Source organism: Homarus americanus, unplaced genomic scaffold (assembly GCF_018991925.1).
Source record: "Homarus americanus isolate GMGI-L3 unplaced genomic scaffold, GMGI_Hamer_2.0 scaffold21072, whole genome shotgun sequence".
In the NCBI taxonomy this organism is placed as follows: domain Eukaryota; kingdom Metazoa; phylum Arthropoda; class Malacostraca; order Decapoda; family Nephropidae; genus Homarus; species Homarus americanus.
The window spans coordinates 109,661-120,000 of NW_024748076.1; the positions used below are offsets into that span (position 1 = coordinate 109,661).

Below are 10,340 nucleotides of genomic sequence, written 5' to 3' on the forward strand. Positions count from 1 at the left end.
TAATGTTACATTCTGCTCCATAATGTTGCATTCTGCGCCATAATGTTGCATTCTTCACCAAAATATTGACTCAGAACCTCATAATGTTGCATCGGTGCTCCATAATACGTGCCACAAATGCCACTGGCCCGGTATTAAAAGCATTTATTAATGGGTGGCGCAGCGTTCAACATAATGGCGTGTGATGACTACATTATTGTCGTGACAACCTCTATAATGGCGCTCTCACTCACTTTCACTCCTCTCCTTCTCTCTCACTTATTCTCTCACTTTCTTTCTCACTTACTCTCACACCTCTGTCACTCATCTTTCCTCATTCTCCTCACCACTCACCTCACTCTCCCCCTCACTCTCCCTTACTCATCTTCTCCTTCACTTCTCTCTCTCTTTCCATTTCCATTCTCCTCCCTAACTCATCTTTCCCTCTCTCTCTCTCTCTCTCTCTCACACAGTCTCTCTCCCTACAGGGTGATACCAGCCCCGCGGTGGACCCTGGCAGGACAGTGTTACCAGATAAGGTCACGGAATCGGGCACTACAACTCGTGTGCCAGAGGTCAACTTGGCCCTCCCAGGAGTGCCAGTTGAGGTCAGCTTTGAGGTTGAAGGTGAGTGCCACATGGAGGTTGGAAGGAGGAGGGGGTGGGTGAAGGAAGAGGGGAAGGTGAAGGAAGAGGGGGGAGGTGAAGGAAGAGGGGGGGAGGGAAGGGAGGGGGGAGGTGAAGGAAGAGGGGGGAGGTGGAGATGAAGGAAGGGGAGAAAGAGGAGGTGGTGGTGGTGTAGAGGAAGAGTAGGAGGTGGAGGTGAAGGAAGAGGAAGAGGTGGAGGACTGAAGGAAGAGGAAGAGGAGGAGAGAGATTAACGAACGTAGGAGAAACAACAAAGATGAAATAAACGTAAAGATAAAGGAAATATAGACTTATAATCACAACAATGGAACTGATTTGTGCCATGATTGCGACGTTGCCATATACTCACCTATTACCTATTACATATTGTTAATTAACCTGCTAAATACATTATACCTTCCCCTATAATTATATTAAAACTAATTATCTCTTAATGATATATAATTCTAATTTATAGAGATAATTAAGAATATAATACTAGGTTTGTGGTTTGTTTACATAGATGTGGCAACAGTGGAGAGACAGTAAGCAATTTCACTGGTCTCTTTTTGGTTATTTTTGTCTCGTTGTTTACATCAAGTTGAGAGATAAATTGTGGAGGTGGAGACCAGGAGATAAATTGTGGAGGTGGAGAGACTAGGAGATAAATTGTGGAGGTGGAGAGACTAGGAGATAAATTGTGGAGGTGGAGAGACTAGGAGATAAATTGTGGAGGTGGAGAGACTAGGAGATAAATTGTGGAGGTGGAGAGACTAGGAGATAAATTGTGGAGGTGGAGAGACTAGAGATAAATTGTGGAGGAGACTAGGAGATAAATTGTGGAGGTGGAGAGACTAGGAGATAAATTGTGGAGGTGGAGAGACTAGGAGATAAATTGTGGAGGTGGAGAGACTAGGAGATATAGTCAAGTGAGGGGGAGATAATATGTTGGTGAGAGATAGATGGTTAGAGGTAACAGGAGGGGGTGAGAGATAGAGACTGTGAGAGATAAGGTAGAGACTGAGAAATAAGAGAAAGAGAGAGAGAGACAAAGAGACAGCAAGAGAGATCACACGTTATATTTTGGTTGTGGATAACGATGAAAAATCAACGTAATCTGTCGGACTTACACTACGTCGGAGGGTGAGAGGGGGAACGCGAAGCCCGACGGATCTGTTGTCATTATTCCCGACAGCCCGATAGATGGATCTCCTGTCACCTGCCCCGTTTACCGTTGACGATAACAGATCTGTTAACGGGACGAACAGGTGAGCTAATTAGGTTATATTGGATGGTATTTTTTACCTGTTAGTTTAGCATATAGGGGAGAGAGTGAGAGGGAGAGTAAGGGAGAGTAGGGAGAGAGAGGGAGGGAGGGAAAGAGAATCTATCTATCTATCTATCTATCTATCTATTATCTATCTATCTATCTATCTATTTATCTATCTATCTATTTATCCATCACATCCCACAAGACTAGCATAGTTACCCCCTGAAACGACTCCAGACAGACTCATTTTCTCTGGTCACTACGTTTTCTTTCCGTCCCAAATTTACCCCAAACTTTATCAAATTTTAATCTTTTCTTCTTCATCTTATTTTCACTATTTTTCGGTGATACAAATTAGAGAGAGAGAGAGAGAGAGAGAGAGAGAGAGAGAGAGAGAGAGAGAGAGAGAGAGAGAGACTAAAAAAACACATCATAACACAACACAATTACCACAGTTACCCCTTAAAGAAAAACACACAAAGAAAATGGGAAATACCACAAAATCCCGTTAGCATTGGTATCTTGGGCATGAGTGTACCCATTAGGCGATACCCAGAGCCTGACGAAGGAGAACATCTGCCACTGTTAGCAGCCTCACCCCCCACACTCCACACCCCCCACTCCCACAATCCCCCCACTACACCCCAGGGAGATATCTCACACCCCAGGGAGGATTTGTTCTCCTGGTTTATCTCCTCCATTGGCTTTATTTCTCTATCTCTAAATTATCTCTAAAGTATTTCTATCTCTATATTATCTCTCTGTTATCTCTATCTCAAAATTTTGTTTATCTCTAAATTATATCTGTAAATTATCTCTCCATCTCTAAATTATGTCTCTAAATTATCTCTCTCTCTAAATTATCTCTAAGCTATCTCTCTATCTCTCTAAATTATCTCTAAGCTATCTCTCTATCTCTCTAAATTATCTCTAAGCTATCTCTCTATCTCTCTAAATTATCTCTAAGCTATCTCTATCTCTAAATTATCTCTAAGCTATCTCTCTATCTCTAAATTATCTCACAATGACAACAATTATTGGGAAAAATAGTAATTACTCTTTAAATTTTTCATCTAAAATAAATTGACAGAAAAACTCATTAATTTTAGAGGGATTGATTTGGTCCACTTGGTGTTGAGTGGGAATAAATAGGGAATAAATAGGGAATAGGGAAAATTGGGAGTAAATTTGGGAATAAATTTGGGAATAGGGAAAATTGGGAATAAATTTGGGAATAGGGAAAATTGGGAATAAATTTGTGAATAAAGGAAATTGGGATAAATGTGGGAATAGGGGGAATTGAGACTGGAAATGCTGACGACTGCCTGCTGACACTCAACTGATTCTGCTCAGGGAAAAGGGTGAGGGAAGAGGGCAGAGAAGGTGGAGGGAGGGAAGAGGGTAGAGAAGGTGAGGTGTGAGGGAAGAGGGTAGAGAAGGTGAGGTGTGGAGGGAAGAGGGTAGAGAAGGTGGGGGTGGAGGAAGAGGGAGAGAAGGTGAGGGGAGGGAAGAGGGTAGAGAAGGTGGGAGGAGGGAGAGAAGTGAGGTGTGAGGAAGAGGTAGAGAAGGTGGGGGAGGGAAGAGGGTAGAGAAGGTGAGGTGTGAGGGAAGAGGGTAGAGAAGGAGGTGAGAAGAGGGTAGAAGGTGAGGTGAGGGAAGAGGGTAGAGAAGGTGAGGTGAGGAAGAGGGTGAGAAGGGTGAGGTGTGAGGGAAGAGGGTAGAGAAGGGTGAGAGTGGAGGAAGAGGGTAGAGAAGGTGAGGTGTGAGGGAAGAGGGTAGAGAAGGTGGAGGTGTGAGGAAGAGGGTAGAGAAGGTGAGGTGTGAGGGAAGAGGGTAGAGAAGGTGAGGTGGAGGGAAGAGGGTAGAGAAGGTGAGGTGTGAGGGAAGAGGGTAGAGAAGGTGAGGTGGAGGGAAGAGGGTAGAGAAGGTGAGGGGTGTGAGGGGAAGAGGGTAGAGAAGGTGGAGGTGTGAGGGAAGAGGGTAGAGAAGGTGAGGTGGAGGGAAGAGGTAGAGAAGGTGAGGTGGAGGGAAGAGGGTAGAGAAGGTGGGGAGGGAAGAGGGAGAGAAGGTGGAGGTGTGAGGGAAGAGGGCAGAGAAGGTGAGGTGGAGGAAGAGGGTAGAGAAGGAGGGAAGAGGGGAGAAGGTGAGGTGTGGAGGAAGAGGGAGAGAAGGTGAGGTGAGGGAAGAGGGCAGAGAAGGTGAGGTGAGGGAAGAGGGAGAGAAGGTGAGGGAAGAGGGAGGGAGTGGAGGGAAGAGGGTAGAGAAGGTGAGGTGTGGAGGAAGAGGGCAGAGAAGGTGGAGGTGTGAGGGAAGAGGGTAGAGAAGGTGAGGTGGAGGGAAGAGGGTAGAGAAGGTGAGGGGAGTGTGAGGGAAGGGGTGGAAGTGAGGTGGAGGAAAGGAGGTGAGGAAGTGAGGTGTGAGGGAAGAGGGTAGAGAAGGTGGAGGTGAGGGAAGAGGGAGGAGAAGGTGGGGAGGTGAGGGAAGAGGGTAGAGAAGGTGGGAGGTGTGAGGGAAGAGGGTAGAGAAGGTGAGGGTGAGGGAAGAGGGTAGAGAAGGTGAGGTGTGAGGGAAGAGGGTAGAGAAGGTGAGGGGTGGAGGGGAAGAGGGTAGAGAAGGTGGAGGTGTGAGGGAAGAGGGTAGAGAAGGTGAGGTGGGAGGGAAGAGGGCAGAGAAGGTGAGGTGGAGGGAAGAGGGTAGAGAAGGTGAGGTGTGGAGGGAAGAGGGTAGAGAAGGTGAGGGAGGGAAGAGGGTAGAGAAGGAGGTGGAGGGAAGAGGGTAGAGAAGGTGAGGTGGAGGGAAGAGGGTAGAAGGTGAGGTGAGGAAGAGGGTGAGAAGGTGAGGGGAGGGAAGAGGGCAGAGAAGGTGAGGTGAGGGAAGAGGGTAGAGAAGGTGAGGGGAGGGAAGAGGGTAGAGAAGGTGGAGGTGGGAGGGAAGAGGGTAGAGAAGGTGAGGTGTGAGGGAAGAGGGTAGAGAAGGTGAGGTGTGGAGGGAAGAGGGCAGAGAAGTGAGGTGTGGAGGGAAGAGGCAGAGAAGGTGAGGTGGGGAGGGGAGGTGTGAGGGAAGAGGGTAGAGAAGGTGAGGGGTGAGGGAAGAGGTAGAGAAGGTGAGGAAGAGGGTAGAGAAGGTGAGGTGGGAGGGAAGAGGGTAGAGAAGGTGAGGTGGAGGGAAGAGGGTAGAGAAGGTGAGGTGTGAGGGAAGAGGGTAGAGAAGGTGAGGTGTGAGGGAAGAGGGTAGAAGGTGAGGTGTGAGGGAAGAGGGTAGAGAAGGTGAGGTGAGGAAGAGGGTAGAGAAGGTGAGGTGTGAGGGAAGAGGGTAGAGAAGGTGAGGTGGAGGAAGAGGGTAGAGAAGGTGAGGTGTGTGGAGGGAAGAGGGTAGAGAAGGTGGGGAGGTGTGAGGGAAGTGGAGGTGTGAGGAAGTGAGGTGTGAGGAAGAGGGTAGAGAAGGTGAGGTGTGGTTTCTACGTAACAAAAAAAAATGGTTTTTACGTAAAAAGCGAATAATTGGTTTCTACATAAAAACAATTAATTGTTTCTACATAAAAAACAAATAATTGTCTAAATAACAACAAAATTGGTCTCAATCTCAGTCCAAAAAAAATAACTTGGTTTCTAAATACAGGATAAAAGAGACCTGGTTTCTAACTGTGGACATAGAAAACGAAATGGTTCTCTGACAAACTCCTTGGCAAAACGGAACCACTAAATCTCGTCCGTGTGAGGAAGTTCCCGAGAGTGTGTGAACATCGTCTTACAAGCCTCTTATTCTTCTTCCTCCTCCTCTTCCTTCTCCTTCTTCTTTCTTCCCCCCCTCTTTCTTCCCTCTTCCTTTTTCTTTTTTTTCCTGGATTTCTCTCTATTTTTCTGTTTTTCTGTTTTTTTCTTTTCTTTCTTTGTCTACTATTCATCTATCTATCTATCTATCTATCTATCTCTCTATCAGTTTGTGGGTTGATAATTGTTTTCATTGTTTTCGATCTTCAGTTGTTGGTTTGTGTTATGGTGGGATTTCTTCTCGCTATTGAACGAACGAATACACCCAATACACTCCTTACACTTTACACACCCTCAAACACTCTTACACCCACACACTTACACCCCTGATACACACCTTACACCCTCCTGATACACACCTCCTGATACACTCCTTACACCCCCTGATACACTCTCACACCCCTGATACACTCCCTATACCCTCCTGATACACTTACACCCTTGATACATCTCACACCCCCTGATACACTCTCACACCCCTGACACTCCTCACACCCCCTGATACACTCCTTACACCCTCTGATACACCCTCACACCCCCTGATACACTCCTCACACCCCCCCTGATACACTCCCTTATACCTCCTGATACACTCCCTACACCCTCCTGATACACTCCCTTACACACCCTCCTGATACACTCCCTCACACCCCCTCCTGATACACTCCCTTATACCCTCCTGATACACTCCCTTATACCCTCCTGATACACTCCCTTACACCCCCCTGATACACTCCCTTATACCCTCCTGATACACTCCCTTACACACCCTCCTGATACACTCCCTTATACATATATCTGAGTTAAACTGGACAGAGAGCTTAAGGTCTAGTGAATCATACGCGAAGTTTTCCAATATCAGAAATGGTCGACGAAAGGGGATAGTTTATGCATGGTTCGGCTGCTGCTGCTGTCGCTTTCTGTCTCTCTTTCTGTCTTTCTTTCTTTCTTTCTTCCTTCTTTCTTTCTTTCTTTCATTTTCTCTTTCTCCTTTTTTGTCTCTTTCTCTCATTTTTGTCTCCTTTCTTTCTTTTTCTTTCATTTTTTGTCTCCTTTCTTTCTTTTTTCTTTCTATCTTCTCTCTTTCTTTCTTCCTTCTTTCTTTCTTTCTTTCTTTTTATCTTTTTTCTCCTTTTCTTTCTTTCTTTTCTATTTTGTCTCATTTCTTTCTTTCTATCTTTCTCCGGATCTTTCATGTGTTGTGTTTTCTATTATGCTTTGTTCTACGACTTTCTCTTTCTATCTCTCTCTCTCCACTTATCTCTTCTTCCTTATCCCTTACTCCTTCTGTTTAATGTTTTCTCTTAGTTATCTCTTTCTATCTCTTCTTCTCATTCGTTTTTCTTACCTTGTGTCGAGGTATTTTTACTCCTCTTAATTCTTCCATATTTCTCTGTTATCTTGTTTTATTTCACTTCCTTTTTCCTATTTATTCCTGTTTTTCTATTATTGTTTTTATTATTTTATTACTTACATTTATTTTATGGTATCTGGTAACTTATTAGGTGAACCCCAGTTCTAATGGGTTGAGGTTCTAATGGGTTCAGTTCTAATGGGCTCAGTTCGAATAGGTCCCAGTTCTAATGGGTTCAGTTCTAATGGGCTCAGTTCGAATAGGTCCCAGTTCTAATGGGTTCAGTTGTAATGGGCCCCAGTTCTAATGTGTTAATTTCTAATGGGCCCCGGTTCTAATGGATTAATTTCTAATGGGCCCCAGTTCTAATGTGTTAATTTCTAATGGGCCCCGGTTCTAATGGATTAATTTCTAATGGGCCCCAGTTCTAATGGATTAATTTCTAGTGGGCCCCAGTTCTAATGGATTAATTTCTAATGGGCCCCAGTTCTAATGGATTAATTTCTAATGGGCCCCAGTTCTAATGGATTAATTTCTAATGGGGCCCCAGTTCTAATGGATTAATTTCTATTAACCCTGTCCGAATAGGCCCCAATGATAATATTATACTTAAGGGCCTAGTTGACCATCACTCGTCTGACCCTGCGACAATAACCCATAAGAAACGAATCTTCTTTAGTTCCCTCTCTGTTTTCTTTAATTAAGGTTTTCTATGTTTATATGCCTCTCGCCTTTGTGTCTCTTCTCCCATTCTTCTTTATTAACCTTATTTCTCTTCTTCGTCTCTTTATTATTATTTATTGCTCCTCTTCTTCTCTTTATTATCATTTATTCCTTATTTAATTACGTCTTTTGGTAATTATTTTCATTATTTTTATAATTGGAGCAGGAAAATTATCATGAAAATTCCAAAGGATAATTTTAGCGAACGAAGAATAATTAAGAAATAATAAGATAATTGGAGGAGGAGGAGGAGACGAAAAGGAGGTAAAGGAGAAGGAGGAGGAATGAGGTGAAGAAGATGGAGAAAGAAAAAAGACTGAGAGAGAGAGAGAGAGGCTAGAAAGGGAGATAGAGAGAGAGAAGAGATAGAGATAATGAGAGGCATTGATAGATAGATAGATAGTTAAATAAATGGATAATTGGTGGAGAGAGAGAGGTACGACAGACAAACAAACTCGTATATCCACGTACAAAAACTTGGGCTGTGTTTAATAAATTCTAATTAAAAAAAAACCAGACACTAAACTTTAAACTTTTTTAATTTGCATAAAACAGAAATTTACAACAGAAAAAATCCTTACAAATATATTCTTTTTTTTGTTTTTGTTTTGGATTAATATATTTAGAGACTCAGCCGGTGTTTTGTATTTTGTTAAGAGTTAAAGATAGTGTTATTTTATTTTTATTATTTGTTTATTATAGTTATTTACGATCATTACCCCACCCCTTTGTTATCGCTGTTACACACACACACACACACACACACACACACACACACACACACACTAACATTACCTCCACAGTATAAAATTACCCAAACTACCAGCCCCAAGTCCCAGGTAGTCTATAGGGCTGACACTCCCTTACAATTAGCCTAGGAGCCTCGACCTCATGGGTATATGTGGCTTGACACTGTATTGCCCGCCTCTTCTTTATTTAATGGTATATAAATGGCATTAAATAGAGAGAAGAGAGAGAGAGAGAGAGAGAGAGAGCTAGCTTTAATGAGTCACGAGAGAGTCAGGTAACAGTGGTCATGCTCTGTACTGATTCTTTCTTCCTCTCATGGTTGACTGGTTGTGGTGGTTGACTGGTTTTGGGTTGACTGGTTGTGGTGGTTGACTGGTTGTGGTGTTGACTGGTTGTGGTGGTTGACTGGTGTGGTGGTTGACTAGTTGTTGTGGTTGACTGGTTGTGGTGGTTGACTGGGTGTTGTGGTTGACTGGTTGTGGTGGTTGACTGGGTTGTTGTGGTTGACTGGTTTGTGGTGGTTGACTGGGTGTTGTGGTTGACTGGGTGTTATGGTTGACTGGTTGTGGTGGTTGACTTGTTGTTGGGTTGACTGGTTGTGGTGGTTGACTGGTTGTGGTGGTTGATTGTTGTGGTTGACTGATTGTGGTGGTTGACTTGTTGTTGTGGTTGACTGGTTGTGGTGGTTGACTGGGTGTTGTGGTTGACTGGTTGTGGTTGACTGGTGTTGTGGTTGACTGGTTGTGGTGGTTGACTGGTTGTAGTGGTTGACTGGTTGTGGTGGTGTTGTGGTTGACTGGTTGTGTGGTTGACTGGTTGTGGTGGTTGACTGGGTGTTGTGGTTGACTGGTTGTGGTGGTTGACTAGTTTGTGGTGGTTGACTGGGTGTTGTGGTTGACTGGTTGTGGTGGTTGACTGGGTGTTGTGGTTGACTGGTTGTGGTGGTTGACTGGTTGTGGTGGTTGACTGGTGTTGTGGTTGACTGGTTGTGGTGTTGACTTGTTGTGGTTGACTGGTTGTTGTGATTGACTGGTTGTTGTGGTTGACTGGTTGTTGTGACTGGTTGTTGTGGTTGACTGGTTGTTGTGGTTGACTGGTTGTTGTGGTTGACTGGTTGTCTGTCTGTCTGAAACGAACCATAACTGGACATGAAAACGCTTGTATGTATGTATGTATGTATGTATGTATGTATGTTAAAAGTACACATCCATACCAGCCTTTGTGTGCGTGCGTGCTTGACTGTGTGTGCGCGTGAGAGTGAGCATACAGACCGTAGCATTTATTAACCATAAATAACATGAGAGTATGACCAAAGGTGACCTGACCTGACCTGACCTGACCTCCCGTGCAACGACATGCAATAAGTTGAACTGTGTCTTTGTGGTGGGGATAGTTTGTGTGTTGGAGGTGGGGGGTGTTGGAGGGTGTGTGTTGGAGGTGGGGAAGGTGTGTGTTGGAGGTGTGTTGTGGGGGTGTTGGGTGGGGGAGGGTGGGTGTTGGAGGGTGTGTTGGTGGGTGGTTAGGTGGAGGGTGGGTGTTGGGGGAGAGGGAAGGTGTGTAGGTAAGGGAAGAAGGTGTAGGTGTATAAGTAGGGGAGGGAGGGAGGAGGAGGAGGGGGGATGTCTCACACACACACACATGACGATGCAGAGAGAGAGAGAGAGAGGGATGCAAACCAAGGCGTGAGGCGCGAAAGTGACCTCCTCCTCCCCCTCCCCCCTCCTCCCCTCCCCCGCCCCTCTCACCTTGGTAGTACAGGTGAGGTACGTTTGCCTGAGGGAAGAGCAGCAGCAGGGCAGGCAGTCACCTCCAGCACCGGTGTACCATGTTGAACTTTACCTAGGATATCCTGTGTTGGGAGGAGGGT

At 45.0% G+C, this 10,340-nt stretch overlaps 1 protein-coding gene across 1 annotated transcript in view; it reads left to right on the forward strand.

The window, feature by feature from the left end:
- The first annotated feature begins 471 nt into the window (after nucleotides 1–471).
- The window catches only part of LOC121879988, a 12,812-nt gene continuing 2,943 nt past the window's right edge, over nucleotides 472–10,340 (forward strand). Inside the window, exon 1 of the mRNA XM_042386866.1 lies at nucleotides 472–606. The gene's annotated coding sequence lies outside the window, so the exon portion shown is untranslated. The remainder of the gene's footprint in view (nucleotides 607–10,340) is intronic.